Below are 10277 nucleotides of genomic sequence, written 5' to 3'. Positions count from 1 at the left end.
GATCTTTTCACAGAGAAGGCGAGAAGAAAAATATCCTAATTTTTCTTCTAGTGCTGCCTGAAGGAAGTAAAGTACAGATTAATGCACTCAGCACAGAGTATCCATGTCCCACACTACATTCAAAACTGTCACACATTCCCTCTCCCACCAGCAGTTTAGGGACTACCCTCAAACTGGCATTTGCAAGTCCCAAAAAGATAGCTCTTCATTTCCCCATCACCATTCTCCTATCTCCTACTTATGACAGAAGGGACAGTCTCATATTTTCCAAGAGGCTTTTACAATATTTTGTATTGAGCTAGTTAAATTCTGTTTTTAAAAAAATCTGATAATAAATGTTTTTTATTGATTCAGTGTTATCTCTTTAATATTATATTGTTCCTCTGCCTTCAGTGACTTTACACAACTCACAACAGCTGCTCAGGGAAACTTAGCCACTGTTAAAACAACAACAAAAATCTAAAAAATAAAAGAAGGTACATCAGAACAACATAAACTCTCCCAATTTTTTCTAACATTTGAATATTGTACAGCATTTCCTGGGTCCTAAATTATGTAATCAGACTACCAAAATAGCACCTTTCTTTTGGCATTTATTGTATATCTGATACTCGGCAGAAATTTACAATTTACTCTTTGCAATTATTAGATCATAAGTGTATCTACCACAGCTGTTTTCAAAATATGTACAAAACCATCTCCTTGCACTGAAGAAGTAGAAGTCTAACTCAGAAATGTACAATTCAGATGCATGACAGACAGAGAATCAGACATGGGCATAACGTAGGAAGGCTTCATTTAAAAGTGGGTTTTAAAGGAGAGAATTGTAGAGAGGGTGTTGCACACAGGAACTGGGAAACCATTCCAAGCACAAGATGCATAAAAAGGCACGAAGCTTAGAAGAGATGCCAAAGGTGTTTTAGGATACAGAGGCATGTAGAAAGAGGAGGGGGCTTAAGAAGAATGAGGAGCAGAACTGTAGGTGAGGCAGAGTTACAAAGAACCTACAAGGTGAAGAGAAAGTATCTGAATTTGATGCAGTGAAACAGAAAGCCAATGAAGGAACTAAAGAAGGAAAACTACAGCAATATCATTTCACATACAGTTACAGTAGTCAAACAATGACCAACATCCCACCCCCCGCAATGATTTAGCAGTAGAAGGCAGAATATGAAGGCCAGATTTGAGGGATATTGGGGAGCAGGGGAGCAGCAACAGGATCTAGTGAGTCTGGATGGAGCAAGGCACAAGCAAGGGGAGAAAAAGAGGAGTTGAAGGCAATGCTGTGAGCCTAACGGACAGGCTGTAGTAGTTTGATTGTTATATTAAACTGCAGTTTTCTTTTAAGTGAATTTGCCATTGTAATGTTGTTTCTGTTCAGGGGCAACAACTGCCTTTTCAACAAGAAAGAATGCTGCAAATTATATAACAAGCTGCCTGTTCATCTTGGCATTGCCTCCTGTAGAAGAAAAGCATCTATCCCATTGCTGCTACAGACCTACGTCACCATTCCATTTCCCCTCAGATTGTAGGAAAGTGCACTCACCATTGGTGCACCCCTTCATAGCTGGGCATGGCATCACAGGCTCTCCTTGTCTAGTGCCCTGTGCCAACAGCTGTTCATGCCTATTGGTGGTCCACTTCTTCTTGTAACTTGGCCCTCTAGCAAAGTCATTTACATTTCCCCCACCTTCCAGGGTATCAATGTCCCAAATGGACAGTGTCCCAGGTGACACTTGACAGCCATATGATGTCGTCTGCCCTTTCAGGGATCCTCTTCCACTCCACTCTCCTGCAAGAGCAGTGGCCCTACAGCTTCTCCCTCAAGTCTCTTAGGGTATGTCTACACAGCAAAGCAAAACCCACAGCTGGCCTGTGCCAGTCAACTTGGGCTCAGGCTGTGGAGCTGTTTCATTGCTGTGTAGAGTTCCAGACTCAGGCTGGAGCCCAGGCTCTGGGACTCTCCCACTCCACAGGGTCCTGGACAGGACCGGCTCCAGGCACCAGTAAACCAAGCAGATGCTTGGGCGGCCAATGGAAAGAGGTGCGGCACATCTGGCAGCAATTTGGTGGCAGGTCCCTCAGACCCTCTCCTCCTCTTTGAGCTGCTGCCAAAGAGGAAGAGAGGGAGTGAAGGACGCGCTGCCAAATTGCTGCAGAAGAATGAAGCGGTGCGATTGAGCTGCGGCCGAAGTGCCGCCGATCAGCTCCCCCCCCCCCACTCTGCTGCTTGGGGTGGCAAAAAAGCTGGAGCCAGCCCTGGTCCTGGAGTGCAAGTGCCAGCCCAAGCCCAAAAGTCTACACAGCTATGAAACAGCCCTACAGCCTGAGCCCCACAAACCCTAGTCGGCTTGCATGGCCCAACTGCAGGTGTCTACTTGCTGTGTTTTATACTAGGGGCAGGCAAACTTTTTGGCTCGAGGACCGCATCAGGTTTCAGAAATTGTATGGAGGGCCAGTTAGTGGAGGTAACAGGCAAGTGTGGCACAGCCCCCGCCCTCTATCCGACCCTGCCTGCTTCTCACCCCTGACGGCTCCCCAGGACTCCTGCCCCATCCAACCCCCTGTTCCCTGACAGCCCCCCCAGACTTCCTGGAGTCTTACCCCTAGTCTGGATCCTCAACTTCAAAGCTATCAGTCGGGGGTTTGGTTCTTTCTCAGTCCCACTTTTAGGAGTCTCCTTCAGCCCTGCTGCCCTCTATCATTAAGGACCATCCCAGGGTGTAAACTCCCTCCCAACAGCGGCAGCTCCAGGCACCAGCGCTCCAAGTGCATGCCTGGGGCAGCAAGCAGTGAGGGGCACCCTGCCTATCCCTATGAGGGCGGCAGTCAGACAGCCTTCGGCAACATGCCTGCGGGAGGTCTGCCAGTCCTGCAGATTCGACGGCAATTTGGCGTCGGGTATGCCGAAGCCATGGGACCGGCAGACCTCCCACAGGCAAGCTGCCAAATCCACAGGACCGGGGACCTCCTGCAGGCAAGCCGCTGAAGGCAGCCTGCCTGCCATGCTTGGGGCGGAAAAAAAGCTAGCCCCTGCCTCCCAAAACAATTTTCACCAACTGAGCGCTCTCTCAGCTGTTTGTGCAAACACCCGCGCTCTCTCAGTTGGGGCCAATGATTATGAAAGTTCATCTGATCCTAAGCTGAGGAGGATCAACTGGTAGAGTGACTGATCATCACAAGCAAGGCTGAGCCTGACTCCCTTTAAAGGCCAGCCAACCTATCACATAAGTCTATTGCTCTCCCTGGGCTGAAGAGGCCCCTTTGGTGGACTCACTCATGCAGCTTCTGAACTGGAGAAATCAATGGAAGAGCAAGACAGTTGCCAGCATTATATTTGTGGCTGCTTGGACACATGATGTAGTTTTGGCCTTTAAAATAGTTTAACTTTACTGTATTTCTTCTCCCATGTTCTTGCTCTTAGCTTCTGCTCTGCACTAACAGTGCTTTGCCTAAAGTGAGCAGAAACCAGACACACAAGAAACTAAGGTCACAGTTCTGAGATCATATTTTTAAGTAAGATTTCAGAGAAGCAGCAATACTTGTTCACGATGCTGAAAACAAGTTCCATATAATTACCAGATGACTAAGCAAAAAATGAATCATGAATAAAGTTACGAGTCAGTCATGGAGGTCACAGTTTCCATGATTTTATTAGACCTCCGCAACTTGATCTTGGTCAGTGACTGTGCAGCACTGTGCCCCTGGGACGCGGGCTTCAGGCTGCAGTTCCGGCTGGTGGGGCTCTGAGCTTCCATGATTTATTGTTTATTGCCCATGTCCTGTCCATGACTTTTAATAAAAATACAATACTGGTGCCAAAATCAGAGCCTGAATCGTGAGCAACTGTAACATGACTAAAGCTAGGACTTATAATCTCAGGTTTACACTAGGAAATAAACCAAGTGATAGCACAGTGCAAGTTCAGATCATCTAGGTTTATTATTCCTCACAATAAGTTTATTTATAGAACTAGGATTTTGGAATTACATACTTGTTTTTAGAGAGAGGCGGTATTTATTTTCTCAACTGATTTGTTTCAAGCAAGCCAAAGCTCAACCAGCCAGAAATACCTTCAATTCAAATCTGTAGCTTCCTCCCCAGCTGCTCTGTGACTAACCATCCTACTCTTGACATAAGTTAAGCTCATAACTACTTATACTCATGGGGGCTTTTTGGCTATGAAACACACAGCCCTGGGAACCGCAGTATGCTCCCAACATACAGCATAAGCACATTGTTTTAAAAAAAGGAATAGTATTTCGGGAGGGGGAGGAGAAGACGACACGGTTCACTTCTTAATGGTGGTATATCCACATCTGTAAACTCACTTTCTTACTGAGTACTCATTGGCTACACCCACACTTGAAGCTAGAAATGTTATTCCAAGTTTGCCCAGACATACTCTCGCTAGCTCTCATCAAACGAGTGCTAAAAGCAGTAGTATATCTGCAGTAACATGAACAACCGTGAGTGGCAGCATGGGCTAGCCGACCCATGTACATTCTAACAGGGTCCAGCGCGGCTAGCCGGTGCCATTGCTGCCCCTGCCAGTGCTACTAGGGCTACATTACTGTTTTTAGCACTCTAGATCAATGAGAGTTGGCAGTAGTACATCTATATGAGCTAGGAATCACACCCCTAGCTCCATGCACAGACATAGCCATTGTCTCCCTTGGTTAGCCTCTCAATGAGGTAGGTAATGAATGAATAGGCTAGAGTCTAGACTCCCCTTTCACCCCATATGGCACATCATGTTCAGGACCCTCTGCTATGCATGACACACACATTGGAAGATACACACACAATTTTTCTGTGCAAGGTATAGGAAGAGCCAGATGACAAATACTCAAGTCCCTGCCAAACTGTTCCCCCATCTGCAGCATTGTTACAATCTGCTACTCAAAAGGAAAGAAGTAGAACAGAGACAGCAATTCTTCATTACTATGTGCACGTTCCTTCGGCAAGCACACTAAAAATAATGTAACATTAACAATCTTCTCCAACTTTCAGCTGTGAGGCCATTTCTTGTGTCACCCAAGTAAATTATATCCATGTTAGAGGAGTTTGAGCCTCCCTCCCACAGTCCTGCCCACCAGTCTCACTTGTTTGGGAGTGATGATGTGGTGGGCAGAGAAACTCTCATGGGGACTTAAAAGTAAGGCAGTTTTAAAAAGGACTTAGACAAGACAGCGATTTTAGTGCATGTTTCCCTGTGACGTTTAAAATGAAAAACGGTCCCTCATTCAAGCTGGTGCAGCTTGACAGACCTTCTCTCTCCCTTCCCATCCCTGTTGCTTCATGCAAATACATCAGAATCCTTACTTCTTTATTAGCCTGTGAAGGGAGCATGGGCTGCACACCACAGCGTGGCTATCTGCTAAACACACATTAGCAATCAGACCTGGGTAAACAAGTAAAGTTAACTGCTACAGTGTTTAAGTTTTGGATAGCTCCCCTAGGGCACGTCTACATTGCAATTAAAAACCCATGACTGGCCAGTGCCAGCTGACTCAGGCTCCCAGGTCTCAGGCTGTGGGGCTGTTTCATTGCAGTGTAAACATCTCGGCTCAGGCTCGACTCTCCCACATCACCCAGCCCAAGCACAGAAGTCTACACTGTAGTGAAACCACCCCACAGCCCAAGCCCTGCGAGCCAGCTGGCATGGGCCAGCTGTGGGTGTCTCATTGCAGTGTAGACATACCTTTAATAACGTTGCCCTCATATAAGGACCTTTCACCCAAGGAAAAAGCTTCACGGGAGCATTGTAACCATTTTACAGATGGCAAAGCCAAGACACAGAGGTTTAGTGACTTGACAAAGATCACAGGCAATTTAGAAGCACAGTCCTCAAGACGGTCCAGACAGGAATCCTGACTCTCCATCCTTCGCCGTATCCACTGGAAAAATCACTGTCTGCCACCAACTACTGCAGCTCTTACTGTAGCCTCCTCCCCTTTGCATATTAACCCTCCTCTCTCTCTTGTCCAGCCCTGTCCTTTAGAGCGTCCCCCCACATTTCTCTCCCCAAATATGCCCTCTCCACTTGGGCCCAAGACTCAGACTGAAGATCATCAACAGGAAGTTGAGTCGTATTAGGAGTACATGTCAGGAATCAAAAGGGGCTTTCCAGTGGTAAGAACAGGACTTGTTCCTGGCAGAAGTCCTGTCCTGCTGCTGGAGACCCTCCCTGAAATCCAGCACAACACCTCAGATCTGTTTCGAAGGGGGTGTGTGGAATGGAGGGAGCCCTGAATGACCAAGTCCAGGGTGGGTGGTGGTTTCTTCAGAACTGGCCAGCTACAGCAGGGTTAGCATTATTATTTCACAATGCTAGTTGCTATAGTTACAGCAGTACTTTTCTATTTACTCAAGACATCTGTTCTAGGAAAGAAACATTGCTGCACTATCATCTGAGGAAGCTCACAGTATGGTGAGCAAACCACCAAAGCTAATTCAGGGTGCATCAGGACTAACACCACATGGGCGTGTCCCCACATAAGGGAATTCGGAAGTAATGTCTCAGCCAACTTTTCACCTGTTCTACTGGGAGCTGGATAATCATTTGAAAGTGATAATTACAGCAGCTTGCCAGAGTTTCAAAGATAGAATCAAGGAAAAGTGAGGGAACAGATAATACAGGGTTAGACTAATAATAGCATTCACTGCTTTTTTTTTGTAGTTATATTAAGCTACTTTATTAAAAATTAGCACCCTACTTCAGGCTGGGCTGGGGGAGTATACTATGCAGGGATCCAAGTCTAGATAATATCTTCATTCCTCTTTCATCCTCTCAGCCCTACTACACCGCACCTTCAGCTAGCACATATAAGATGAAAAACTTTTATTCAACTGACAAAACCATTTCTATACTTGTCAGTTATGTACCTTGACTAAAAATTTAAAAAGCTCAATTTCATGCAAAATACTGTAAACTAACTACTCCAAACTCCTTATTTTTGTGGAAAGGTCACACTTTGGGATAGGGCAGGGGATTAGCCACCATAGGAGATGAAGCATTTCACTTTTGGTTTGATTCTGGAAGTGGGGGCAGTAAAGATATCACCCTACAGTAACTGTTTTTTTTTAAGAGGTTGCTGTGAGTGTGTATCCTCTGCTTTAGGAGCACTGGTTTTTCATGTGCACAAGCCTGGAACCTTTTGAACAGCCATGTCCATCCATGCTACCCAAACACACATGCTTCCTTGTGCTCCTGTGCGAGGACACAAAAGGCAAAGTGGCCACAACCCTCCCTCAGTTCCCTCACAGAAGTCCATGACAGCAGACTCTGAGAAGCAGCGAGGGAGTACAGGCTGTGGGATCCACACTGACTACAAACACCTGGATGCCTCATAGTTACTATAGGGAAAGTAACAGTTCTTTTTTCTTCAAGTATATGCCAGTGTGGATCCCACCAAATACAACCAGCAGCTGTATCCCCTCTGGAAGGGAAGAACAAAGTGTTTCAGCTTTATCCGTTGAGCAATAATTTGATTGTAGTACTGCTTTTCTAAACCTGACGCCTGCCCTGGTAGTTAAGTCCACTGCATAATGTTTGACAAAATTCAATGGGTTACTATTCTATGCTGGCAGATTTAAAAAACTGGCATGTTTCTGAAGCAGGGGGAGGATGTTACTTAAGCCTTAATGTAAAAGGAGTACACCAACCAAGTGGTAACACTCTGAGCTACACGGCATTATCGACTTCATTGTCCTTTGTGATTAGAGGGCTTGGTCTTCAGAATGAAAGAGAAACAAATGGAGAGATAGCCTGAACACTTTGGTTCTGTCAATATAATACAGTAAGATTATGGAAACATTCAGCTTGTATAACTTCTCTCCTGGTATTGAGTGCGGTTCTGAGAAGAAAACAAGCAGGTAAATTGGCTGATTCAGAAAAAAACTCTGAGATCACGTTGGGGATGAATTTAGGGAGAGGTTTCAGTAACACTTTGTCCCTGTGACATAAGGTGCAGAAGAGACCATTCACTGTCCTAGCTGAAGCAATAGGAACTAGGAAGATCATCTTCAGAGTAAAACAAAATAAGGACCATTCTGACAGAGTCTGGAAGGGTGTGTGTCAAGAGGACAATGTTGAGGTCCCAGGCAAGAGTAGGTTCTCTGACTGGTGGATAAGTATATCAAGATCCTTGAGGAACTTCAATATTTTTGGGTGAGACCCCAAGCACGACAGCACAAGCAGATAGCAAGCTGAGATCACTGTGACGGGGACATTAACAGAGCTGAATGAAAAGACAGCGCACAGCAAATAATTGAGTATCTTCAGCATCACAGCCTGCCAAGAATCCAAGCTATGTTGGGTCATCAATATTGAGAACCTCTTCCATTTTGTCAAGTAAGTCTTTCTGGGCAAGGTCTTCCTGGACTTGTCAAGAACAGTTCCTGTCTGAGGTACTCAACTAGCTAACATCCAGGCTGTCAGATGTAGAGACTGTGGGTTTGGATGAAGTATCTGACCACAGTGCTCTGAAATCAGGTTTCAGCAGGGTGGGACCTGAATAGGTGAATGGACATCAGTAACAAGTCTAAAACTGCCTTGGCCAGGAGGAAGCTATGACAATGATCATGGATGGCTCAGTCTCATTTGACTTTGGATATCACCCTAGATGAGTCAGCAAAAAGCCATAGAGGAGGTGTCTGTTCTACCATACAGGAGGCAGAAGGAAGGCATCTAGTAATGATCATGGGCTCAAAACTAAACAGGTTTGTCATAGAAATCCTCCATAGAAGGAGCATTGGGTCTATGATGGAGCATTGATTGTTCAAGAAGACTGCCAAGTCACTGTTGACTCCCAGGAGGTGAAGAGCCACTGGGGTTACTCTGTGTTGGCAGCCCCATGTCCAGAGCTTGATGGCTTCCAAAGACAGGAGTGCTGTTTGTTGTGCATCATGGATTTGCTATCATCTGCACTGTGGAATTTTGGAGGACATTAGGAACACCATATGGGCTAGCCTGATGTCTCTGAGGTCCACGACATTTATGGGAAGTCTCATGTCTCTAGCAGATGTCATCTGAGCATCCCCAGACTTGCAAGTCCTCGAGGAGAAAGTCTGGCACACAGATCACTTGTCTGGGATGTCTCTCTCCCCCAAGCAAAACAGGCATCAACTATTCCTGTCCATAGGGGAGATAAGCCCATCGCTGGATGGTCAGAGTTTGAACCCTGACAGCTTAGAGTCCACCGTGAGGTCTGGTGCTGGCACAAAGTTCCTTACCCCACTGTGTGGAGGAGCGTGTGTGCGGGAGGGGCTGCGTAAGCATAGTAGTTCTTTTTTCCAGAAACATCTAATTTAAAGGAGTGGAAAAGATAAAGTTCACAATTTTTTGAGCCAGGTTTTGAAGCCTTCAGGAGAGTAGTGGCTGAGAGTAGAGAGCACTTGCTACATTCTGCCTTGCTGCCATGGGTGTAAGAGAGAACTGAGGGGCGCAGCTGTTCCACCCTTCATGCACTGGCATGGGAGCATGAGGTGGCATAGGGCGCTTACGCAGCCCCAATGGACCCTGCTGTTCAAAAGATTCTGATGCTCATGTACACGAAGCCCACGTGCACGTACAGTGGGATCTACACTAACACCCAGGAAAAAGAATCATGTTACTAGTTGATGAATGTTCATGCATTTACTGTATGGACAAGTTGTTGGTCTCAGTCCAGTTACTAGTGAGCATGTGCTCACATCACAACTGCCACCCTTAGTAGCAGTCTCCTCAAAAAAGCCAGAGAGTAGACAGACTAGGGAGAGAAATTCCTTGAATTCTAAAAGGGAGTTCTTTTAGGATAGATCAAGGTATACTAGAAGGGCTGTGAAGGGAAGTTTGCGCTACCACTGCCTCCTCCATTTGCAGTAGCCAGGACATTGGTCTCCACAACTAAGTTTAGTACCTGACCTTTTCCAGAAATGTGACATCACACTTTGCATATCAGACCAGAACTGTATCAATAGTATGGCTGCACCCTATAGACTGAACACAAAATATTCTACATCAAGTCCAGTGGCCTACAAGTGGATGGACATGTACAGAGACTATCATCTTTACACACACATTTTGAAAAACTAGTTTGTTGCATCTGTTTTGGAGAAGTTTTGCCAGTTGTTTCATTGTGGTTCTATGGTGCCCCATTATCCTTTAGTAAAGTGTTACAAACATTTCAACAAACTCAACTAATCAAAACCTGCTATATCACCAAGTGTATGTGAGACACCCATCATGTTATGGCATAGTACAAAGACCTCCTGGCCTGAAGTTGAGGGGAGGA

This window comes from Gopherus evgoodei, chromosome 1, assembly GCF_007399415.2.
Source record: "Gopherus evgoodei ecotype Sinaloan lineage chromosome 1, rGopEvg1_v1.p, whole genome shotgun sequence".
In the NCBI taxonomy this organism is placed as follows: Eukaryota; Metazoa; Chordata; order Testudines; family Testudinidae; genus Gopherus; species Gopherus evgoodei.
The sequence above is the reverse complement of the archived record's forward strand: the minus strand, read 5'-3'. Positions refer to the sequence as shown.